At 40.0% G+C, this 26499-nt stretch overlaps 1 long non-coding RNA gene across 1 annotated transcript in view; it reads left to right on the top strand.

Moving 5' to 3' along the window:
- Positions 1–26499, top strand: part of LOC147914497 (uncharacterized) — a 62495-nt gene that overhangs the window by 3535 nt on the left and 32461 nt on the right. Inside the window, exon 2 of the long non-coding RNA XR_015555219.1 lies at positions 3400–3451. This is a non-coding gene — a long non-coding RNA (uncharacterized LOC147914497). The remainder of the gene's footprint in view (positions 1–3399; positions 3452–26499) is intronic.

The raw sequence follows: 26499 nt of genomic DNA, 5'->3' as shown, positions 1-26499 counted from the left end.
CTTCCCCCGGTGCCATGTGCCAAATGCAGTCACACGTTGCCTTTAGTTGTCATATCTCTTCAGTTGCCTTGCTTTGCTTTTGTGTCATTGCTGTATTTTGAAGAATTCAGGCTAGTAATTTTAGAGACTGTCTCTTAATTTTGGGTTTCTGTGATGTTTCCTTTTGATTAGATTCAGATTATACTTTTCTTTTTTGGCTAAAATATAAGATAGACTTTTAAATGAGTGGCATTAGGATAACAGGATAACCATGTGGAAACAGATACCATGTACCAGGATAAATTCAAAATGTATGAGATTTACTATAAAAATGAAACTGTAAATTTACCAGATTAAAACATAGATGAATTTCTCTATAAGCTGGGAAAAAATTGCCTATGATTCAAAATCAGTAAGCAGTATGTTGATAAATATGTAGGAAAAATCATTTTTATGCTTTTTCTCCAAATAACATTCATATATAAAGTACAATAGAAAGCTGGCAAAATATTTGCAACTTCTCTCACAGATAAAGGATTAATATCCTATTATTTAAAGGGCTTCTAAAAATAAAAAGGACCAACAGTTCTGTAGAAAAATAAATGAGAGATCAACAACTCATAACAAAAGAAATTCAAATAGCTTTTAGAAATGTGAAAAGATGCTCAGTCTTGTTTCTAATAAGAGAAATGTAAATTAAACACTGGCAAAAATTCGAAAGTTTTACGTTAAATACTCAGTTAGTTTGTGGAGGAATGAGTACTCTTAGGCATTACTAGTGAGAATGCTAACTGTTTCAGGATTTTGACCATATCTAGCAAAGTTACATATGCATTTATCCTTTGGTCAAGTAATCCCACTTCTAGGAATCTTTGCCAAAGACACAGTTTATTAAAGCGGTTCTTGGCAATAGCAAAAGGCTAAAACAACCCATGTGTTCATCAATAGGTAACTGGTTGAATAAATTATGGTATAGTCACCCAATGGAGTGGCATGTAGCCGTAAAAATAAATGAGAGTACTATGTAACTACAAAAACAAATAAATGTAAATGAGTATGTTTATATACTTTCACGAAGTGATTGCAAGGATATATTGTTAGGTGAAAAAAGTAAGGTGAAGAAAAGTGATCAAAGAGGATATATACATTAAAAAAGAAATCTCCAAAATATCAAATAAAAATGGAAACAAATGAATCCAACCGAGTATCACCTTGGTGACATAGCCACATAAAGGTCTCTTCCAAGAGACTTGCAAACACATCCCTAGCAATATACACCCTAAGGATAAAGAGTTCCTTAGAGAATTGTCTGACTCCAGCTCCGTGGTACAAAAAGACAAGATGAGCCTGGAGCATCTTATTATAACATAAAGAAAGGAATTTGTTAAAGACTGTGGGATCATGACAAAAGAACTCAGGAGCCAACTAAAAGAGATTATTATTAGTTAAAAAGGGATAATTTGAGCATCAATAAACAATGGACTAATAATTGCAATAGACTGAAGTATACAAAATACTTTTAAATTCATGAGTTCATAGTGATACTTAAAAATAAAAACAGAAAAATCCTCTTGAGGATGGTAGGAACTAACTCATTCTTTTGAAAATTGATTAAGGGGAAGAATCAAGCATTTTACCTTTTTTGCTGTGCACGATGCACCTCAGGGTAATTAAATAGTTGCTGAAGGAACCAATCTCTTTAAAGAAGTATTCAATCTAAGTGAAGAAAGAAGAATGAGAATATCTCTACTTTGCACCACTAGTGAAAAAATTAATTCAGGCGATGATCTGCAATGGCTGTTAACATCACAAAAAGACAGACAACTGTATGTAATGTGCTTCCTGATGCCTGTATTTAACCACTCATGAAGTATTTTTGTCAAAAAAATCAAACCTGAATGTAATCAATTCTCGAGACCTAACTAATAGTTTATTGGAAGAAACAAGGGACAAGAGACATGTTAAATGACACCATGGGGATCAATTAGCAAAATTCAGAAAGTCAGAAATGATTCTGGGGCTGGCCCGGTGGCCTAGTGGTTAAGTTCGGCGTTCTGCTTCCACGGCCCCGCGGTTCGCCAGTTCGGATCCTGGGTGTGGACCTACTCACCGCTCTTCAAGCCATGCTGAGGTGGCGTCCCAAATAGAAGAGCTACAACTCTACAACTATGATATACAACTATGTACTGGGGCTTTGGGGAGGGAAAAAAAACAAAAAAGAAAAAGAGGAAGATTGGCAACAGATGTTAGCATAGGGCCAATCTTCCTAAAAAAAAAAAAAAAAAGAAATGATTCAGGAAAAAAACCCCTGGTTTCTTCAACAACAAATTGCAAGAGAGACAGAATGAGAGAGTGCTGCAGATTGAGATCTGAGGCATATCAATTGCAACATACGGACCTCAATTTGAATGAATAATAAAAAATATTATGAGACAATCAGAGAAGTTTGATTACTGACCAAATATTTGATATTAAAGAATTTTAAAAAAATTTTTATATGTATTAATGGCTATGTTGAAAAGAGCCCTTATCTTTTAAAGATACAGATTGAAATATTTACAGATGAGATTACACGATGTCTAGGATTTGCCTTAAGAATCCGGTGTTGGTGGAGGAGAGTGAGTGAGTTATGGATGAAACGTGATTGGCCCTAAATTGATAATGGTTGAGATTAGGTGACGGGTGAAAGGTTCGTTATATTAGTCTTTCTATTTTTGTATATGTTTTGCATTTTCCATACAGAAAACAAAGAGGTGTACTTAGACATAGGACTTTCTCTCACCCACAGGCATGGTGAAACCATGGAATAAACTGGTTTTTTCTTCATTAAATGGGAAGCTTAACTGCCATTTGGGAATTTTCAGAGTACAAGGAAGAGGGCAGGTGTATCCTCTAGAAACTGCCACTGGTCTTCCTGGAGGTATCATGTGCACTTGGTGACTTCTAGCTCAACCATGTCCCTTCTAGGTCGCTGAGAGGGGCTCTCATGATTTCAGATCCAAGGTCAGCTCCCACAGCTTGCTCCCGGAAGGCTGCACCAAGAGAGTGCTTGGAGGAACTCAGCTGTGCCTGGTCTGTGAACTCAGAGTGTGAAGTGTGTGTAGCTCTCTCCGCTTCCATTCCAGAAGTATTTCTGATGGCTCCCTGTGTAGTCTGTCAGTGGCTGATCAGGTGCTGAATGGGGGTCAGGTGGACCCCTCACCAGGAGCCGTGCTAAGAACTCCATCTCATTTTGCTGAGTGAGGCTGTCAACTGGAATTGGTTTCCTGAAGGGAAAAGGATATTTCCCGTTACCATTGCGAAAGCCAGTCGTTCCCACCAGTGGTATTTTAATTGCATACCAAGCAGCTGTCTGCATTTTTTGTTGCCCAACATGTCTAAATTTGTCCCTAAATGATTCCAGTGCCTTTCCTCTTTCAGCAATGGAGCAGAATATTTTGAAGGAGGATGCATTGCACAGACATATATCAAGGTGAGGTCCCTAACTGTCTGGAACTGAGACAATGACTCTAACTTATTTTGACATCGAAAATTAAATTTCTCAAAATGGTACAGTCCCTTCTTTCACACATTTGGAGGCAATATTAAGATTACAAGAGGTATAAATCATTGCTATGGTATAGTGAGAAAGTCTGTGAACTTTAGACTATTTCTGTTTTGACGATATAGTCTAGAAATAAAACTAGGCGTGTTGATCTCACCCCATTTTATTACCTGTTCCCATGGGTAGCTGAGGGCATATTCCCACAGATGGAGGTTCTCCAAATGTCTTCTGGGCCTGACTTGACTTGACAAATAGGCTTAAAGCTATTGGGTCGTCTCTGGGTTGGGGAACAGGGGGCTAGGTCAGAACCAGAATCCAGACCCTTTCCACACTCACCCTGGTTGACTCTGTTGAAGTTGGCTTGTGCCTGCCACTAGCTCTGTCACACAGTCAGAGCTTTCTTACCCCCAGCAATATGTCTAGAAAGCACAGATGTAGAATGGAGGACAATGGCCTAACCCAACTGTGTGGGTGGTCACTCATCAAGACCTTGTGCCTTGATTTTGGGTCAGAGCTGAGTCCACTGAAGTGTCTGGAATCCCAATCTGAGACTGTGTTATTTCTGCATCTTCTATCTTAGTTGCATCCTTTCAACTTGGAGAAACAGTAAGTAAAAAGAAATCACTTATTTTCAACATTGTGCTCTTGCGATGGGGAAACAATATCATTGAAATGCTTCAAAACCTGATTTCTTTTAAAAACAGAGTTTCATGGTCAAAGGCAATTGAACTGATAGAAATTCAAAAGCATTCATTTAGTTCACAAACACTGTGGAGGTTTTAATGCTTTCTAACACTGGGCCAAGTGTGGGGAAACTGAGGAAGACACAGTTTCTCTCTACAAAGAGTTCTTAGCATAAAAAGCTTGACAATTATAAAACTGGACCTTTGTCATTCATGTATTTGATATTAGAAATTTTGACTCTTCTCAAATTATCCTTAAGACCTAACATAGAGTCATTTAGAATTTTGCTGAGGACCAGGTCATGGTCGGAGGAGGTTATGGAACCAGTGGTTGAGTCCAGCAGGCTCCCCCGCTATCCCTGCCCTTCCTCCATTACAGTCCCTTTGGAACTCAGTTTTATTGTTGTTTATTCCAGTAACAGTTTTATAGTGGAAACTATGCAATTCATGATACTGAGGGATTTGCTGATATATGAAGATATCAGGAATGCTAAGCCAAGGGTGGAACAGTCAAGGGCACTGAGGGAGCTGGCAGAGGAGCACTGACTCTGTCCAGATGGGTCAGAGAAGCTCCGTGAAAGATGAAATGCCCAACTGAACCCTGGAGAACTGGTAGGAATGGGCCAGGGAAACACGTAGTAGGCAGTCACTGAACATCTGGAATGAATCTTGCATTCTCTGCAGAGGAAACAGCACATTCAGAAGCAGGAGGGTGGACAGCATGGCATATTTTGGGGGGAAAGTAAGAAGTTCAGCCATTCAACATTTGACAAATATTTTATTGAGCATCTACTATGTGCTAGGCTCTCTTGTAGGAGTTGGGTCTATAGTAGTGAACAAGACTGATAATCTCCTATTTTTACAGAGCTTCGGGAGAAGGAGAGTAATTAAACAATAAGTAGATAAACAAGATAATATCAGACAGATATAACTTCAAGAAGATGTGGCAGTGTAATTAGGAGGCAGGTAATAATTTAGTGTGTTATTTCTCCCAGGGCTTTTACATGAAAAAGAATGATAATTTATTCGTAGGATTGAATGTCTAATTATGATATTTTAGAGGAGTTTTATGTTATAGCAGAAGAATCCTTTTGACCGTCTCTCAAATCACCAAACATTAGACTGGTCTCACCCATGGGAATGAGTGGGGGCAAAGTCAGGTGATAAATGAAAAGAAGGGAGAAAATAAAGGCATTAGAGGAAGAAGAGGAGAGAGAGAATGGTAGAAAGAGTGAGTAAAAAGACCACGGTGCATATTATGGAGTGGATTATTAATAATAATTGCTGGCATTTTTGGAGCGCTTATCATTGGTCAGGCCCTGTGCTAAGTGCTTTAGGTATATTAACTCATTTTATTTTCACCACAACCCTTTGAGGTAGTTACCAGTGTCATCCTCATTTTATACATATGGAAACTGAGGCAGAGAGAGTTTTGATGACTTGCCCAAGGACTTAAAGCCACAGGTGAGACTCAACCCAGACATGCCATCTCCATTGTCGAAACTGACCCCCTTGAGTTTTATTGCTGCCGTTAATGGCCTCGGGTGGCTCAGTGGCTTCCTTGCCTGCTTTCATCTACTGTGCACACAGGACTGCGAGACTCATCTTTAGGGTTCTGGAGCCAGCTCAAACTTGTGATTTCACAAAAACAATTTTAGCCTTTCTAGCATCATTGCTTTGGGCTCCACTCTCTCTTGCCTTCTAGGAATATCACCCAGGTAGACTTTGAGGATTCAGGGAGAAAGGTGGAACCCTATACAGGGTATTATAAAAATGTCTATTCTGTTGTCCTAGAAATAAAGATCCCCTGGGGACACACCCTGATTTATTTCTCAGCCCCTACCTGGACCACTGGGATGGGATGTGAAAGCCTTTGTGCTTTAGAGTCAGGGAATTGAAGCCTGGAAAGGAAACACAAGGAGTTCCCTCGGTGATGTCATGAAGATGAGAATCTGGAGTCAAATTTTAATGACCTTCAGGAAAGGTGATTTCACAGCATTCTTGGGTCATTCATAGCCATGTCTAAACACCCTGGGGTCAGTACATTCTTTTCCTTTATAAGTCTTAAACTTACTGTGACTTCGTTGTAGATAAAAAATTCCGTGTTCCCATCCTTGATATACTTGAACTCTCTCTCAAGAATTTTCAATTATTTAGGCTAAATACTCACCTTGTTTTTAACACAGAGGTTTTTTCCAGACTCTCTATGGGAATTTCGTACTGTTACCTCAAGTCTGAGAAGAGTGATTTGACTATCTTGCTAAATTTACAAAATATTTCCTGAATTGTAATTTGACGTTTGTATGTTAATTACTGCATAATTGCACCCTTGTATGGAAATGAGCATTGATTTGGATGACGGGAGACAATGAAAACCATAATAACATTATTACTATGATGCTGCACTGGGGACAGGGCTGGGGTTGGGCAGCAGAGGCCCCAGTCCTGGCTCCATCACTCACCCGCCACCCTTGAACCAGTAGCTTAAATATTCCTCACTTCAGTTACTTGGCTGAAAATGAGAGGTTTGGAATAGATAGTTTTAAAAAGTTATTTCCAGTTTTAAAAGTCAAGAACTCTAAACTCTTAGAAACAAAAAGTAGGATGGTGGTTCTCAGGGGCTGGGAGGAGGGGTAAAGGGGAGTCCTTAGAGTTTCAGTTTTGCACGATGAAAAAGTTCTAGAGATGTATTGCACAACAATGTGAATACAGTTAACACTACTGTACTTTAGACTTAAAAATGGTTAAAATGATAAATTTTATGTCGTGTGTTGTGAAAATCAATAAATGGAAACCTCATTAAATTGAAGTTGGGAGGCCAAAAGGGAGCTCACATGCTCTACCTCAATAGCAGAGCCAAACAGGAAGAAGACTTCCTCTTCTTGATGGCAAGAAGTTCAGCATATGAGAGGTTCTCACAACTCAGCCAGTGAAAAGCCACTACACTTGGAGCTCTCAATTCCTCCAGTGGACTCTTTGTTTACAGTAGCCCTCCCAACTTCCTTTTCCCCCTATAAAGAGTTTCTCCTCTCTTTGCTGCAGGGGGACTTGCACCATGGTTGCAGACCCCAAATTGCAATTCTTTGCTGATTCCAGATAAATCAGTTTTTGCTAGAGAAATGCCTGGCTGTCTATTTGTTTAAGGTCAACAATGCTTTTTGCCACAATTAAAAGTCAAGGACTCTGATGGACTTCTATGCTTTGTACCTCAGTAAGAATGTTCTTTTAAAAAAATGAGTACACTAAAATTGTAAGTCAGATTTATCTTGAAATCTACTTGAAATTGAACTCCTAGACACATCTGACTGACTCTCAGCTCTAGCACGCCCGCACACACACACACACACGCACACACTTTTCTCTCCTTCTCTCTCTGGGGAGTCTCTGTAGAATTGTCCCCTTTGAATGCATTTTAATGGCGAGGAGGTTGTCACAGTGTTCCTAAAGTGAAGATTGCTTGGCTGGATTCATTTATCTTCAAGAACTTTTCCTTCATGATGGGCCTGGAGAAATTCAGAATTTATCTCCAACATGGGAAATGTTATCCTGCAATAGTCTTTCTCAAAGCTCGTCCTCAAAGCCAGAGAGTTGGCAAGGTTCATATTTGGTTTCTGAGCGAAGAGAACTGAAGTGATTACTGCTTCTGTTCACAGTGTGCGCCCAAAGGAGGTCCTCCTCGGTGCTTTTTCAACACTCTGTTGGATCCCCTGTGTTGACATGGTGACATGGAGGAGAGCTGAGCTGCTCTGAGAACATCAGAGCATCAAAATCTCATGGGGGCAGGGGGTACTTCGAGGGGGACTGAATTGAATGCTGTGAGCAAGAGCAGATGTCGGCTTCCTTCCCAGCAACCTCCACCCCACCCCTTTCCCTGAACTGCCTTATTTATTTATTTCATGGCAGTAATATTTCTCCATTGTGCATGTTGACACAGAATACATTAGTGCTGCTGAAGCTCCAGAAAGTTTTAGAAAGGAAAAGCTGAACATTCTTCTATTGACCATTTAGCAAATTAAGACCACTGCCTGCCAAAAAGAGAAAGAAAATAGAGATTCCACAAAGGGACAATGCCTTTAGCTAAGGGGAACTGCACTGGGCTCCTCCTCCTGTTTGGATGTCCTATCCACTCCTTATCTCCTGTAGGTTGTGGAAAGCTGTGGACTAACTCGAGGCACAAATTGACTCCACGTGTTTCCGTTGTGGTGAACTCTTGCTTTCTGATCACTTCAGGGCAGAAGGGAGGCAGTAGTTGGCGGGCATGTGGCTTTGTGCTGGTGGCAGGGTAGGGTGGGGGGCGGAGGATGGATGGATTCTCCAGCTGAAACCAATAAAATCCAGCTTGGAAGAATTCTTCACAAAGTCAGATGAGGGGTTGACAGTCTCAAAATACTCACACAATTCCTGCAGCTGTGCAGTCCTTTAAAGAAAAACAAGTTTCATGAATAAAAGAGAAAACAATGATTCTAAATTCCTCTTCCTGTCCTCACTCCATGTCTGCCTCTAGGCACATGATCATAAGAGCTCAATGATGTTAATTCATTAATCATTGCGAATAACCTTGTTCAGACACCTCTAAAGTTGGCCACAACATTTCTTTATTTCTTGATGGGAGTGTGGTCAATTTCATCCCCATTGATTTTATCTGGGTGGAGAACAGGCTCCATGTTAAGTGTGCTCAGGTGCTACCATTAGCTCCTGGAATTTTCCAGTCTGATATGTGGCTAAGAAATCATCCAGGTTTTCTACTTTACTGGGTCTGGGACATCTTACAAGTTAGTACTACTGCCTACTTTGCAACTTGTAGAGGAATGGGTGCTGAGTTGCTACCTTAAAAATGTTTTCTCCTTTTGAGAGTCACAACAAATGGTGTTCTCACTTCTCGGAAACTTGCACTTGAATGTTTATAGCAGCATTGTTCATATTAGCTAAGTGGTAGAAACAGTCCAATTGTCCATAAATAGCTGAATGGATAAAAAAAATGCAGTATATACATACAATGGAATATTATTCAGCCATACAAAGGAATGAAGTACTGATATATGGTAAAACTTGGATGAACCTCAAAAACATTCTGCTAAGTGAAAGAAACCAGACACCAAAGGTCACATATTGTGTGATTCTTTTTATCAGATAAATCCAGAATAGGCAAATCTATAGAGTCAGAAAGCAGATGGGAGAAAGGGAGAATGGTATGGGTGTTCTGGGGTGATGAAAAAATTTTGAAACTAGAGAGACGTGGTGGTTGCATAACACTGTGAATGCACTGAATGCCAGTGAACTGTACACTTTAAAATGGTTGATTGCATGTTATGTCAATTTCACCTCAACAAGGAAAAGAAAAAGAGAAATGTATCCTTTGTTTCATTTTCAGAGATGTCATATTTTTGTTCGGATGTTCGCCTCTCCTTCTATGCCATCCCAGAGAGGCTTGTTCTTCACGTTCCATCTAAATGATGTGTTTCAGGGCCTTGGACCAGGCACAGTTGTTATTTAGCTCATCTCCTTATATTCTCTTCCATGATTTATACATTCATAGTATCTCTCAGTCTGTCTCATTTTCTTAGTGGCAAATGCGTTCTTTTTAACAGTCTGTACATCTTTGTTCAGGGCTAGTCCTGACTGCAAGTGAGAAGAACTCTGGAAAACTGGTGGAATCTCTGAACTGGCAGCTTGAGATGAATAATCCATTCGCTTTTCAAAGCCTTGTGAGTCAGAGGGCAACAAGTGCAGTTTATTTATTTTTTTTCTTTTGAACTGAACACCTCCTTTGCTTCTGTTCTTTTATTCAATTTCCTTGGCTGGTTGCCTCGGTGGAATGTTTCAATAAAGGAAAGAGTTTTCCTCCTGCCTAGTTCCCTGCAGGAGCCTCAAAGTAGTGGGAGATGCTAAAGTGAGCCTATTTGTAAAAGTGGAACCCTATAAATCCCGCTGTCACTGGGCAATGGTAATCCATATTCTGGGATGGGAGTGCCTCACTAGAAGGAGAACATGACTGGGAGGAGGCTGTGGGGGAGAGAATGAATAGAAGGCAGGTAGCGGAGTCAATTGGGGCCCATTAGAAGCAGAAGAAAAGGAACGAGGGTGGGCTTTCAGAATACTGGGAACCTGAATGCAGTGTGAAGCAAGGCTTAGAATAGGACACCTCCATCTTTCCATTTATGATGCCTCAAGAACTTCTGGATAGAATGATATCTCAGTTTGGTGGTCTTGTTCTTCTCTCACATCTCTTAGCCACAAGAGATAAGGACAGCAGTTTTCCTCCTAAAAACAAGGACAACCTAATGTAAATAAACTCAGTGCAGTCACTTGGGGGCCAGGTTGACCAACCAAGATCAAGCTGAGGCATTATAGGTTCAAGTTCTATGTACTGAGGGTGCAAGTCAGTCTTCTTGTTCATAGAAAAAAGACTGTGGCAGCTCTCTGGATTTCAGATAACTTAGTCAATATTCAGATGGGCTAAGTGAAAATTAATTAGAAACACACACATTGAAGTTTATCTTGAAGCATATGGGTTTTAAAATAATGAAGATTAATTAGCATAAAACTTTGAGGAATTTCAGCAAAATGCTTCTTGTGTTGAGTTTGCAGTCCTAGATAAGAATTCAGATTACCCAGAAGATTCTGAAACCAGATCAGATCACTCATTGTTCACAAGTACTTATCCTTGGCATTCCAACATATAGTCCTTTCATAAGAACTTCAAAATGAAGCCACAAGGGACAATTCTTAAAAGAATAAGGTTTTCAAGTAAAAATATTATTGTTTTTGGAGTAAAATATAAAACTAAGGCACCAGAAGATTATTTGACCTATTCTTTTTTTTTTTTTTCAAATTTTTATTTATTTATTTTTTTTCCCCAAAGCCCCAGTAGATAGTTGTATGTCATAGATGCTAGTTGCTGTATGTGGGACGCAGCCTCAGCATGGCCGGAGAAGTGGCGCATCAGCGCGAGCCCCGGATCTGAACCCGGGCCGCCAGCAGTGGAGCGTGAGCACTTAACCACTAAGCCACGGGACCGGCCCTATTTGACCTATTCTTATATGAGAGTTTCATCATTTCTGTCAACTACACTTTCAGAGTGCCAAAAAAGATACATCCAGCCACAGCTGATTGGATCAGGTATGGGCATGTGACTCAAGACGGACCAATCAGATTTTATCACCTGGAGGAATATGGAATTGGGACACTGAGACTGTATCAGTTTATTCTGAGCATCTGAGGAGTCATGCTGAACTGGAGGATGAGGTTACTATTGATAAGTGAATGACTAAATTGAGAAGCTAGCTTGAGGAGAGAAGAGAATTAAATATGCAGAGAGACACAGCAATAAGAGAATAGTTGGTCCCAAAGAGAGGGAGGGCAAAGGTGCCTGGTGACCTTCCAGTTTCCCTAAGGCCCAGCTCCGGTTCCTCTATTTGGCTTCCTTGAGATTCCCTTGTATTCTCACAATAAACACTTTTCATTCATGCTAGCTTAGGTGGGTTTCAGTTTTTCACAACCCCCATATGATCCCCAAATAGTTCAATCCTCTGCCTGTCCCCCAGAGCCAGCCCCTCTAGAGCAAATAGTGATTTCCTCCATTTTAATAGCTTTTCAGGGATGAGGATTCCAACTCTTATAAAAGCCTATTGCAGCATTTAGAAACCTTTAATTAGAGTCTTTCTTATTCCACAACAAACTTTTACAGACATTTGAGTCCATTTTTTTTTTCCTTTTTGTCCAATGAGATCGGTAACAATTTCATTTCCTACTCAAAGAAGACTTTAGAGCCTTCATTAGTATTTCCCAAACTTGCTTCCTCACAAGAACCACTCAGGAGGTTGAGTTTGTAGACATAGAAATTCAGAAATGTTAATTCATAAAATGAATTGCTAATATGAAACTGTTAAATAACAGAAAATGTTAAATTCAGAAATGTTAAAAATTCAGATTCCCTGTCTCTTTTTCTGGATCTGATCCAGGATGACTGGGGTGGAGCTAGGAATCTCTATTTTTAACAAGCATCTCTAGTGATTCCTATAATCACGGAAGTTGAGAAACATTGTACTTAAAGATAGTTAATGTTACCCCTTGTGATTTACTGTCGCCAAAAAATCTCCTCACCTCTAATTGCCTCCCTATCTACGTCTACATGTTCAAACTCTTTATTCTCTTCAAGGCTCGGAACAAATGCCAATGTCTTCATGCTCCCATAGCTGGAGGGAATCTCCTCCTGCATTCCGAGTATAGGAAGACAATTCCTGAGTAGTGCTTGGTGCAGTATAATCTACCCTTAACCTTTATCTGTGGCTCTTTTATGGAATTTGTTCTACTTTACCATTATGGTTATTCAGTGACTTGTTGAATATCCCCTGTCAGACTGTGTGCCCATTCACTCTGTAATCCTTTGGAGCACCCAGCAGAGGGCTCTGTAGAAAGTATACTCATGTGGTAGGTGTGTAGGGACAGATGGAGATCTTCCCTGGAAGCCATCCAGCAGTAGTTTAGGGTTACAGTGGAGCCCCTCCGTTGGGAACATTTACTGAATTCTCTAAGGCCAAGTCCAAAGAGGGCTCACTTCTTAATGTGAGTCTCCACCACCCTATCCCATTGAGAAAGGCTCAACAGTTTTGAGATCATTATCAAGAAAAGATATAAGAAGGCGAGTGGGGGAAAGAGTTGATTTTGGGGGAAATGCAGAATTAGTTGAGGGGCAACGGTATCTTCCTCTTCTTTGCCTTGTGGCAGAGGCAACATTGGATTTGTTCCTTTGACTGTCTACGAGATTGGGGTGGTCAGACTATTCTTCTCTCCATAGTTAGGAGTGGGTAATAGTTCCTTCTGTGAAAATTGCTGTGCCCCTAAACCCAAAAACCATCAGACTATGTGACACTGCTTGTGAGGACAAGGAGCAGGAGAGAGATGGCAGAAGTGAGAGGGAGCTCTGGGATGGGGTAGGGGACAGTCTGCCTTCTCATTGTTTGACTTGATGAAGAGAGATGGGCGTTCCCTGTGGTCAAATGGAGACCTCACATGGGGACTGGGCTTCAGTAGGCTTAATCTTGGTAGGAGCCTCTGAGAGTGATGTCCTTTTGGGTAAGGGTATTTAAGCCACAAAAGGGTAGGGATTGGGCCACCCATTTGGTAGATGAGGGTGGGGAGCAAGAGGCAGAGCCTCTTAGCCTAAGGAGATTTCTCACCTGGGGGGCACTATGCAGGGATAGGTCACTGAGTACCCTCTGAAGAACAACAAATGCACCCCCATGAGACAGTCAGCATTTGGGTGCCTGCCATGGGGAGAGAAGCAGCAACAAAGAACAGGAAAAGGGACAGTGGACTTGCCACCTATGACTTTATGGCCACTGAAGCAAGAGGATGCCAAACCTCACGCAATGCCCATTACTGAAGCTTTTGTGGTGAGAATATACTGGAGGGGTGAAGAAGGAGGGAAAAAGGAGGGGAGTGAGAGAGGAGTGGGAGAGCAGACCTCCTCACCTCCCCAACCCAAGAAGCTGGAACCAATAGTTTAGCCAGAACTGGAGGGAAAGGAAAGCTCTACATAGGACATGAGATGGTTTTAATTGCCAATCATGATGGAAAAATAACGGAACCAGAACTGAGATTTTGTTAAGGGAGGTGGCTACTCAGCAGAAAGGGTATTTTGAAAGGGTGAAATTAGTAGCTGTTTTTTAAAGAAATGATTCAATGCTTATACTTCTCAGTCAAGTCAATTACATATGCAATGAATAGATTTTCTATTGAATTTCATTCTATCATTTTTCGAATATGGACCCCGGATCAACCTCTATACTTGAATAAGGATATGACCAAGAATGTATGATGGAAAGGTTATTTGCCAGCTCTTGTACAACAATACTATGTTGCTTTTTTGACGATAACACTATAAAGATGATGTATAGACCCACTGAGTTATCCATTATCATGCCAGTTCTTTTCTTTCTTCATTTAGAATTTTTTCCTTTTATTTCATGTGTGTGAGTTTACAGTTTTATTGAGGTATAATCAATATATAATAAATTATATATATTTAGTATGCATAATTTTATGTTTAAACATGTGTATACAACAGTGAAACCAACAACACAGTCAAGATGATGAACATATCCACTACTCCCAAAAGTTTCCTTGTGCCCTTTTATAATCTCTCCCTCCTGCTGCCCCTTCCTACCCTCCTCATGCTACACATCCCCCACCCTCCAAGTCTCTAGACAATGACTGATTGGATCTCTGTAATTTTTAGATTAATTTACATTTTCTAGAATTTTATATAAATGGAATTATTCAGCATGTATTCTTTTTTTTTGGCTCCTTTCACTCAGCATAATTATTTTGCAATTCATCCATGGTGTAGTGTGTATCAAGAGTTCTTTCCTTTTTATTGCTGAGTAGTATTTCATTGTACGGATATGCCACAATTTCTTTATGCATTCATATGATAATGGGCAATTGGGTGGTTTCTGGTTTTTGGCTGTTTAAAATAAAGCCACTATGGGGTTGGCCCCAGGGCCTGGTGGTTAAGTTCAGTGCTCTCCACTTTGGCAGCCCGAGGATTGATTCCTGGGTGTGGACCTACACCACTCGTTGGTGGCCATGCTGTTGTGGCAACCCACATACAAAATAGAGGAAGATTGGCACAGATGTTAGCTCAGGGCAAATCGTCCTCAAGCAAAAACAGGAAGATTGGCAACAGATGTTTGCTCAGGGTAAATCTTCCTTGGCAAATAATAAAAATAAAAATAAAACTGCTATAAACCTTAGTATACAAATCTTTGTATAGACATATGCTTTCATTTTTCTTGGGTAAATACTTAAGAATTGGAATGGCTGGATCACAGGCATGTTTAACTTTTTAAGAAATTTCCAAACTGTTTTCTAAATGGATATAGCATTTTGTGTTCCCACTAGCAGTGTACGGAAGTTCCATTTCACCCCCATACTTGCCAACACCTGTTATGTTCAGTCTCTTTAATTTCAAACATTCTAATAAGCGTGTAGTGGCATCTCATTGTGGTTTTAATTTGCATTTCCTTAACAACTAATGATGATGAAAATCCTTTCATGTGCTTATTTGCCATCTGTATGTCTTCTTTAGTGAAGTGTCTGTTCATATCTTTTGCCCATTTTTTAAAAAATTGGCTTATTTCTTTTATTATTGAGTTCTTTTGAGAGTTCTTTATATATTCTAAACAAAAGTTCTCTAAAAGATATATGATTTACAAATGTTTTTTACCAATCTTGGGCTTGTCTTTTCATTCTCTTAACAGTGTCTTTTGAAGAGCAAACGTTTTTAAAATTTTGATGAAGTCTATTTTATTTAATTATTATTATTTTTTTCAAATTGTGCTTTTGGTGTTCTATCTAAGAAATCTTTGCCTAACTCAATTGTATGTTTGTTTTTAATCCAGAAGCGTTCCTAAAGAACATCATTTTGGTTTTAGCCTGGTAGATTGAGATCACCAAATTCTGTTCCCATTTTTTATAGTGTTCCCTTTCTGCCCATTTTGTTACTGAACATTCCAGTGACTCTGTGCTGCACCCTGTCAGCTAGATTGCTGATAAAGCCATTTATGAATATCAACCATTTCACTCAATGACATCCCTTCGACTGAGGCTAAGTACCAAATTTTGGGTTTAACTCTCTAGTTGATTGTGTACTCACACATGAGAAATAGGATCTAGACTAGATATTTATCATTTTTTCAATAAGAATGTCAGATTTGGAGAAATCATATTCTCTGGAACTATTGTTTTTTTCCCTTTTAACTTGGTATATCTATTGAAGAAGAAAATGAAATTGACCTGGCATAGGATAATCCTCCCTCTGAGCTCCCCAAACATTTTACACAGATGTCTATTAGCACGTCTATGTTTAGGCTCAGTGAACCTAGAGACTGATCTCTACTAAGCACAAACAATCAGTGGCATGAATGAGCACATTTTCAGATATATGGTGACTAGTAAATATCCTTTGAACTTCTTCTAGATATTAGTCAAATTAAATATTAGTCAAATTGATTTCAAATTTTGGTAGCATTTCTATATTTTATTTTAACTGAAGGAAGCACATCACTGTTTTTTCACTTCACCACTCTTCAGGGTCTTCCGCTGAATCCAGAGACTTCTACCTCTTTCTTTACTTCTCACGAGATTTGAAGATGGTTCACATTCCATCATGAGGAATTGGCGGATTCCTCCCCACTAGCCTTTTATCGTTCAGTTGTCATAAACCGCTCATTCATGGCTCATAATCACTCTTCCTGGGTGTCATGCTTCCAGCTCCACACATGTGTTAGAGCAAAGTTTACTCATACTATTTTCAACCACAATTCAACACGCTTCCCTTTGTATTTCCTGCCTGGCTGTTTTCCATCAGATTTCCAATTCTTATCTCTCCCTTTGAAATATTAGCTCTGTTAGAGAGTCAGCCTTACTGACTTTTGTAGAACAGAGTCATGGTTCTTCTATGTATCTGTCCACCCTCTTGCTACAAAGATGCTAATTGTCTTGACATGCTAATTTGTCAACATATAATTGTAAAGTATTTTATGCAAGATCTCTCTGTGGCCCCTTTGGAAAATTTAGAGATTTGAAAGTATCTTTTTGCATTCGGCTTCCCTATGATCCTGATCTTGACAGTCCTGGAAGAGTCTAAAAAAAAAAAAATAAACATCTTCACCCCCAGTGGGTTCTTAGATGAAATGTTTGTAACCGAGTCACAAATTTCACTGGCTTTATGCAATGATGAATAAATCTGGTGTTTGACAACAGTCAAGCCAGCGTATTTTGGATCCATCTACCTCTACCTACTTTCCCTGGGTTGTTGTTAGACTGTTATACTAACTCTGGAGAGAGGATGTTGGATTGATTTGAGGCAACATGTGAAAATGTAGTTGTGGGTTCCTCACAGTCTCCAGTGGAAATTTGTCCACATCAGAGAACCTCTGCATGAGGTGGCATGATTAGTTTTATGTGTTCCAGGGAGGCCTAGTATTTGACAAGCTGGGAATGTTTTGGATTAAAATGGAAGCATGTTGGCAGAATGATGTGAGGAAGCTTGCATAACATATAATGCCTGTCAGCACCCTGCCCTGATCTAGCTGGTGCTTATGAGTCCCTCAGTTTAATGAGTCCAATATACACCTGTGAGCTTTTATAAGCTAACACCAAAGCAAGTTAGAAAGAGTGGAAACACATATGGTTTTTGACCAACTGTGATATTTTCAGCGACTCACCCATGAGACTTTAAAATGCCTGTAAAATTTTCTGTTGGAAGCAGTTTCTGAAAGCAATAGTGTGCTTGGGGTCTAAATTTACACCAGCAAGGTGCATCACTTTCAGGATCCAAAGATCTACTTTGTAGCAATTCCTTCCCCCCCATTCTTCTATAGCCTTGTGTTCATTTATTTTGGCCAGAAACTAAAACCTTTTACTTAATCTAATGCCCCTTGATCCATATAGTTATTTAAATTTAGAAAGTCCTGGGATTACCTAAAGGGTTAGTGAATGGTATAGTTAGAGGAGAGTGGTGCTTATAGTGAAATTATCTGATTAGCTAAGGCTCGACAATGAATCCATTTTTGTTTCCTACCTTATTGATGAAAATCTTATTGGAACATTTTCCTAACCTTAGTCATTTCAATACAATAAGCATAATATAACCTTTTTCTAATGATTAAGAATGCTGTTGTACTGGAGGATCACATTTCTGAACACGAACTCTCACTGGGAAGAGTTCTTAGCACACAGTAGGTGCTCAGTGAATATTTATTGGAAAAAAATGAATGAATTTCCCAGTACTGCCATTACAGAAGATGTGAGAGAAGGACTTAAGTCTGCACTGGCACTGGGGCACGCATTGCCTATTTTCCTGTAAAAGATTGTCTTTTATTCTTTATTATTTTTTTTTTCTAAAAGAAGAATGCAGAAAGGATGATCCAATTAATTGAGTGTTAAGTTTAGATGGGTTCTGATTAACTGAACCTTAACAAATGATACTTTTCTCCTTTTGTCCTTTGTAGAAAAAATATTTAAAAAGACTGACAGTATTAGTAAGAAACAGGTTTGCTCAGATGTAGCTTAAGATATTGTAAAGCTGTCTTGAGCATTCAAGAATGTATAGTGTGCCAAAACCCTTCGCTTATACCATCCCAACTCCAAGATCAGAAGGTTCAATGATCCACAGAATCAAAAGGAGCACAGCTCAAGCCGAAAAGAGTGACAGGATGCACAATATATATTGTATATTGTATATTGCCCTCTTTTAAAAGATGCTTTTTCAAAGAAGACATGAAATGAGAATTCCCTAGCCAGGTCTCCACTCTCGTCATTACAGCATAATTGGCACAATGGTTCCCCTGACATCTGTACCAAAGATGTTGCTGATTGCTGAATGCATGATATTGGCAATGGTCTTCAGCTGTTCTGGGTTAGCGTCACTGATGTAATCACCAAAGTTTCATTCATAACGAGTGCTCATCTCATATGGCCTCTTAACCACTCAAATATGGATTTGTGCTGTACAGGTCAAAGTTCAAGCATGTATGCAGCATGAAACAGTCCAGAATGTTCTGGTAGGTATTTTATTTGCCAACAATGTTTCTTTCAGTTCTGTCCAATAAAAATAGTTCGAGTGGATTGATGGTGTGGAGAGACAAGGTTCTTATACCTGTAGGTCTCTCTGATCTTTCATCTTTCCCCCTGAGATCTCTACTACACTTTTCATCAAAAGCACCAGAGACACGCTTCTTCAGGATTGATTCTCTTGCCCATTTCATGAGATTGATGATGTGTGCGTTCCTTGTATAGCCATGTGGATGGTGTAACTGATCTTCCTTGTTCAGCAGTTAATAAGCACTTTTCTTTGTCTGACAGGCCCCTACTTCTCTTGTAAGACTTGGCTCAGGCATCCTTTCTGTGGGGGTTATTTGTTGACGCCCCCTCCCACCCCCAGCACCTCTGCTTCTGCTCTCATAACACCATGTATTTATGTCTGTCAAAGCACTCCCAACATTGTATTGAAATTTTGTGGTTTATATCTGTCATCCTCTCTAGAGTGTGCAATTTTCTAGGTGAGTAGCTGCCTGGAATTTCAACTCCAATTCTTCTGATTTCAGACCCCCACAAACTCTTCACACTTTGCCACATATGGGTTACAAAGTGAAGCTATGGGTGCCTGAGCTCTAGAACTTGGTACATTTAAACGTGCACACAATGTGTACACCACTGCGCACAATAAAATCCTTCTTTTAAAGAGTTGGGCCAGTATCTGAGAGCTCTAGCTAACCGTATACTAGAGGCCAAAATCGTCTAAGAGTTGATCGTTCATTGTCTGAAGTTTCCCGTTGTGAGCATGTTCTTTGTGTAGAGGTGGATTGGCTGGAGATGTTTAGGGTCTGCGCTTTACCCCCCTTTGTTTTTCATGGTTTTGTAAGAAGATGGGAATCTTCAGTGGTCTTAAAGGTAGAAGGAATAATTTTGGTTCAGAAAGGGTGACAGTGAGCCCATGATGTTTGGAATGGAGGAGGGCTTTACCTCCCTCCTGGTTAACTGTGAGGGGTAAATGCCAGTGAGTGGCCTCAGAGAGTCCACCCCAAATGCTGAATTCCTTTCTTGGGCAGAAGAGAGCACAGTGATGGAATCCTAGGATTGGTAAGCACGTTAAAGATTATCTTAATTTTTTGGTGAAAGATAGATAAAAGAGTAGATAATTCTAACTTTCCCTATCCATAGTGCTCAAGAGTTGGTTAACAAACCAGTCATTAGCTCTGTTCCCAGCCAAATGGCTCAAGTTAAGAAACAGAAGGAGATGCTCAGACTGATTTGTTCCATTAGCCCAATCCATTACACATACCACTTGATACAATAGTTCCTAGTGGTTTGTGTATGTGTCTAAGGTAAAATTCAAAGAAATTTTATCAGTGGATGTTATAAGTGCAAATGTCTTAGTCACATTCTCAGGGGTACACAAAAGTGAATGTCTTTAGTTTTCTATAACTTGAGTTATCTCCATTTTACCATCCATGTTATCGCAGAAAATGAAATCTTAGAAAATGCCAGGCAGTAATAGTCATTTTAGGTTAAAACTCAATCCATTCAAGATTTTCCTTCTGCCTCTTTCCCCAGGCCGTGGCATTATTTTCCAGGGTTCCATGCAGGAACTCTTGGACTCCCAAACTTATTGGGGTGTTCAATAACTTCCCCAATCGGAGCTAAGGGGGTGGGGGACACAGGCCCCAGGATTCTGCCTAAGAAGTTGTCATCAGTATCTAACTCCTGCTGCCTCTCGAATTTTTCTCCAGTTTCCTTGTCTCATGGGATCTTTATTGAGTCTGGACTGACAAACTCATTCTAACCACTATTACTTACTTCTGTGTTTACTGTTTACAGCAGGATTCAAACAATACAAAAGATTCAGGGTTTTTCAGCTCAAAAGCCTTCCTCACAAAGCCATAATTTCTTCCAAAGATTCAAAATTGTATTTCGAACCTCAAAAACTGAGCCTGGATTACTGGATATTGGGCACATTGGAGTTTATTTTATTATAAACCTTAATGGCTTACAAGTATATTATACATGTATAATTTTGCGTGAGTGAAATGTTAAAAACAAACAAAACAAAACGCTAACTTGACGAGTAACTTTTTGCATCTTTGCAGTAACAATTCAATTCTGAGGGCGTGAGGCTGGAGCATCCCAGTTGCTGGGACTGGTGGCAGGGACTCTGGAGAACAAGGCTGTGCAGGAGGTGGAGGCCATGTATTGTAAATTCTTCAAATCATTATCCTTCCACATATATGAACCCATTCATTTTTATAAGCCTGATGGGGCATTAAATGTTATGTTGCTTCTAATCTGCCTATGATGGAAGTTTTTCCTACATTTTACTGAAGGGTTCATTCAATTTTTTTTCTCTTAATGTTTTCATTAACTGTGATACAGAAGACGATAAATAAATTCTTGATTTAAGTTCTTCAGCAGAAATTGTACTTAAACATAATAATCTTAATTTTACATATTTTTCATGTTGATTTTTTGAGACTAGAGTATATTTTTGGGGGGTGGAGTTAAAGTGCTTTGTAGCTGGTGGAATTTAGGATCAAAACTGTCAGTGGTACGGCGAGTATGTCGCAGTTGCCCTGGGCGCTGTCTGGCAGGCCCGGTGAACACTGAGGGGATGGAGGCTCTGGAGCCAGGCTGCCTGATCGCCTATCCTGACTTCTCTTCATGAGCTGCCGCAGGAGCCCTCTGTGCCCCAACATCCTCGTCTGTGAGATGGCAACAATAACCCCACCTCAGACGGCTGTTGGGGGGTTACATGAGTTAATGTATGTGGAGAGTCAGGCCGGGGAGTAAAATCTTAGCCATTAAAACTTGCTTTCTATGCAAATCCAAATACACTTTTTTTTCCCATAAAGATGATGTCCAAGTGACATCAGTCATTAGACTGACTGACTTCTCACAAACAGAGGGCAGGTGAAAAGACTTGTTTCAGTATACTTCTGTCAGTATATGTTGCCAGGTTACATCGCTAGGTGATTATTGGATGTTTACCATGTGGAAAATGCTGTTCTGGGGTGGACAGCAAGAATGTGAAGTGGCCTAACATGTGGTCTGCCTCCAAGGAATTTAGAAACATGGCAATCAGATGGGCACACAAAAAGATGGTCTTCAGAGCAAGATACATTATGCAAAGGGTCTGCTGAGACCACAATTGTTCAGGGGGAGATCAGCTCAGGCTGACATGAGCTGGGTGTCCAGGACTTTGTGTGTGGAACTCTATTTCATGCTTCTTTTGTTAGAAAGATATCTTTCTCCTCCTCAGGAAGATTTCCCCGACCTTATTGCCAGTCTCCTCTGGGCCCACTGGGCAGAGAATGGGGAGGGCATTCCGTGTAGGAGGAACAGCAAAAACAAAGCATAGAAAATGTTAGAGACCAAGGAGAGCCCACACAGATTTAGTTCTGTGAAAATGTAATGCGTATCATGGAAAATGATGGGGATGTTGCTGAGACAGGGCAGGGGATGGCGAGCCATCAAGAGCTTTTAGACAAGGAGTTGATATAATCAGGCTTTACCTGTTAGGAAACAATGGTGTTCCTGGGGGCAGGACTGGAGGCTGAGGACCCATTAGGAGGCTATTGTAGTAGTCCAGGTGAGGGGTGTTGCTGGTACCCACTAGCTTAATAGTCAAAGGTTTAGAGTTGAGGGGGTAGATTCATGAACTCTTTGGGGGGAAAAACCTGCTGAAATTAGTGACTAGAGGTCAGGGGTGATATGAGTGATTTGAACTCATTTGAAGGGGTCATTGCCTGAAATGAGGAACGCAGGAGAAGGAGTAGGATCGGACTGAGTGGGATCATGAGTGTGAGGAACCTGTGAGGCATCCACATGGAGGTGTCTTGTAGAGGTTGGATGTGAGTTGGGAGCTCAAGAGGCGTCTGGAGTGAAGTGGAGATTTTGGAGTTACTGGCACATGTGGATGAATTGGGCAAGGGAGTGTGTGGAGTGGGACAGAATGGGCCCTGGGAAACACTCATATTTAAAGGTGGGAGGAGGAAGAGGAGCCACAAAGGAGCTTGAGAAAAAATAAAAATGGGGGCAGGGACTGGAGTGCGGGGAGTAGGAAGTAAATGGGAGAAAACTAGTGGGGATTACCTTTAAAAAGCTTGGCCAGTAAGGTTTGGGGAGAGAAACAATAATTAGAAGGGAATGGGCAGAAAGGTGGGTGAGGAAAGGGAGGTTTGGGAAGGGAAGCTGGGAGGGTCGTGCTGGGATGGTCCGGGTATGGGGTTGTGACTGCATGAACCAGGGCGATGACAGGGAATAGGAGGGAAGAAAAGGACGCCAGGGACATTAGGAAGAAGGCATCTCCAAGGCTGAGAGACTGGGCAAATGATGATGCTGATGTCAGACAGAAGGTTGTCTCCAGTTGGGACATGTTTGTCTAGGTTGACTACGGTATGGAAGTTACAGAACAGGATTGATGGTGCTATTATTTAAAGTCAGATTCTATTTGTATGTACTAGCAAAAAAGTGTTAGAATGATATTTTTCTCAGGCACTCACTTTTTATTTAAGTGTGCTGAGGTGTGACTTAACGTGACAAATCAAGGTAATGCTAGTTTGCCTCTCTCGATTGGAGGGCAGGCAGTATAACAGAATGTTTAAGCACCCAGACTCTACTGGCTTCCACTTGTTTCAAAATGGGGGCAAATAGGATACCTTCTTGAAGAGGTTGTTTTTTGTTTTTGTTTTTGCTGAGGAGGATTCACCCTGAGCTAAACATCTGTGCCAATCTTCCTCTACTTTGTACGTGGGATGCTACCACAGCATGGCTGCCGAGTGGTGTAGGTCTGCGCCCGGGAACCAGGCCAGGGCCGCCAAGGTGGAGCCAATGGAAGTTAACCACTAGGCCATGGGGCTGGGCCCTTGAAGAGGTTGTTTTAATGATTAAGTGAAATCAGCATACACATAAGCATGGTGGTTGGTGCATAATGAGCACAGAAGAAAGGTTAGCTGTTATTTTTATTCCTGTTTTGTCTCTTGTGATTTTTATGCAAATTGTAATTTATTGAACACGCCTTCAGTAATTTAAAGTTTATGATAACTATAAGTAAGCTTATATTTACTTCTGAGCTATTAGGAAGAAGGAGATATTATTAGCAAAATAAAATTTACAGAAATCATTAAAAGGAAATACTTAAGAAAGCTGCTTTTTCGCCATTTTAGGAAGCCTCTTCACATATACATGATTGAATTCTGTCTGAACTAAAGCTAACAGGTAGACAATTTGGGCGCATTACAAATTATTTAAATCTGTTGTTGAGTGCAGAATGTCTACTAAACAACATCTGACCCAATGCAGCCACAGGGGACTTAGCCTTAAAATTGTATTTGTTTATGTACATTCTATAGCAGAAAAATTGTACTGAATTCAGAAAACACTTCTCTCTAATAGGTCAGAATTACTGGGGAGTTTTGATAATTTTTGTTATTTTTGCATTTGTGTGATTATGTTGCTGAGTCTAGCAGGGGCTTTATCTGAAATGCGGCATTCTCTGGGACCATGTTCTGAGTATGGTAGGTATTCAATAAATATTACTAATATGCATGCAGGAATAAACTAAATTTTTGTAATAATTTATGAAATTGGTTCATTATTTCATGCAGTATTTGGAATATTTTAGTATTTATTTTAGTCATCTATTGTCAGGATGGGAAGACATCTCCCTTCAATTAATGGTTTGATTTTCTTCTAGAACATGTGTCTACAGATTATTTCTCTTTCTTTCTCAGAGAATAGACTAATTCATTATGAATAGTGTTCTTGGAAATTTGATGCTTAGCATCATGCTGTGGTTTTTATACCTAGGAGCAACACGAGTCAGATTTCTCTTCTCATGGAGGATTTTGGTTTCATATCAAGGAGTATTCATTTACCAATCTCATTTCCTCCACAAAACTCTGTGAGATATATGTTTTAAGCTCAATCTGAAATACACTAAGATTCGTAACAATCTTGAAATAAAATTGATTCTTAGAAAGGTTTTTCAATTAACTATTGATTTCCCTTTTTACAACTGTGGTGTTGGCTTTCATTAGAGAATAAAAAAAAAAGAGAGACAAGTTTGGGCCTCCTGTGCCAGGTGCCCGTCAGAAGCTCACTTGTAAATAAGAAAATGCCAGACCCTTCACTGTCCAGAGCAAATTTCAGGCCTGCTTGACTTAAAAGAGAAAATTATCATATAATCTTTCACTTCCATTCTAGGTGATATCGCTCACCATTCCTGAACAAGGTCATTTTTTTTTTTTTTTGGTCTATCTGACTATTTCTGTTTCCTTTCTTTGTAGAAAAGAAATACCTTTTCAAAAATGTATCTGAAGTGACGCCAGCATGACCAGTGTGGTCTAATTTGGCTGGAGGCAGAGGCTCACGGTTGAGGGAAAGGGTGAGGACTTGGGAAGGAGGAGATCGCCAAGATTCCAAAGTCCCATCTAGACAATGTTTTGAGTCTTTCTTATTTGGATCTTCTCTAAAATATGCATTTCAGGTAGTTGTACTGCATTTATAAGATGATCTATATTGTTTACAGCACTTCACTAAATTCAATAGCTTATGTGTGTCTTTAACTTCATTTCTAGCAATTAGTGAATGCCATAAACCTAAGTCGTGAAATCAGAGAAGTCTAGGTCTTCGCAATCATTGTTTTAGTTTCTCCATTTAAAAATATGCATTGAAAAGTGAGCAATACTTACCAAGAGCAAAACAAACAAGCAAAAACTCCTTTTTGGAGTCTGATGCTTGATAAGACTCGACAAGAGAAAGAAATCCTGCAAAACAGGAGTTTCCACAAAGCAGGGATCCTGTGCTCCTCAGCTGGAGGGCCTGAAACTGGTCTGTTCTACGAGCGGGCTGAATGCAGATTGGATCTTTGTTCACCGTCTCCTCTCTTTCTGTGTGACTCTGTTCATGTCTTGAATCAACAGATTGAGTCTATAGTATATCACTGATAACATTCATCACTTCTGCATGTTATCTCTTGGCTTTGCACAGCGTGTAGAATTGGAGTAATTATAACGCAGGATGTTTTGTCACAGATTAAAAACATATGATTTGAAACAAACATACCTTTAAGAAAAGACAACATTTGGAACTTGTTATCTTTGTAAGCATAGCTTTTTTTTGAAAAGACAATCATATGGGATTCTAATGCTCTGACTGACCTAAGAGAGAGCAGAAAGGGGCTTAATGCTTTTCTTTCCTCACGCAGCTTTCCTGGCCAGTGCCTGGGATCTGATCTGAATGATTGGCAAGCTCCGTAACTAAGTTCTGGGGAAAACAAATGACCTCATGGATGGAGCGGCTCCACATTAGGAAGTACAAGAGTTATGACACGCAGTCACGGCAGGGAAAGAAGTTTGTCTGCATTGGGATGGCGACCTTTTGTTTCTAAGTTGCCACAGGGTGGGTCCTGCTAATAAATGCCTTTATTATGATCCTGGGGAGAATTTCTGATCTCTCTTCCCCCTCTTCTCTCATTGAATTAATTTTCTTTTTTTTTGATCTGGATTTTTGGCAGTACCTCCAAGTCATGTGATAGGCTTGAGGCTACCAGGTGAGAATGCCTTTTGGCTTGCATTTGATTCCAAGAAGCAGAGCTTCCTGGTTCTTGGTTCTTCTAGAACATTCATCCCTGTAGCTCCCTCAGTGGTTTGTAGCCATTTGTCTATATTGAAGTGATATATATTGTTTCGATATTGTGATAGGAATTCAACAGCAGTTTAACTAGTAGCC

The sequence above is a fragment of the Ceratotherium simum genome, chromosome 19, assembly GCF_057802395.1.
Source record: "Ceratotherium simum simum isolate JZ-2026a chromosome 19, ASM5780239v1, whole genome shotgun sequence".
Lineage (NCBI taxonomy): Eukaryota > Metazoa > Chordata > Mammalia > Perissodactyla > Rhinocerotidae > Ceratotherium > Ceratotherium simum.
The sequence above is the reverse complement of the archived record's forward strand: the minus strand, read 5'-3'. Positions and strand labels throughout refer to the sequence as shown.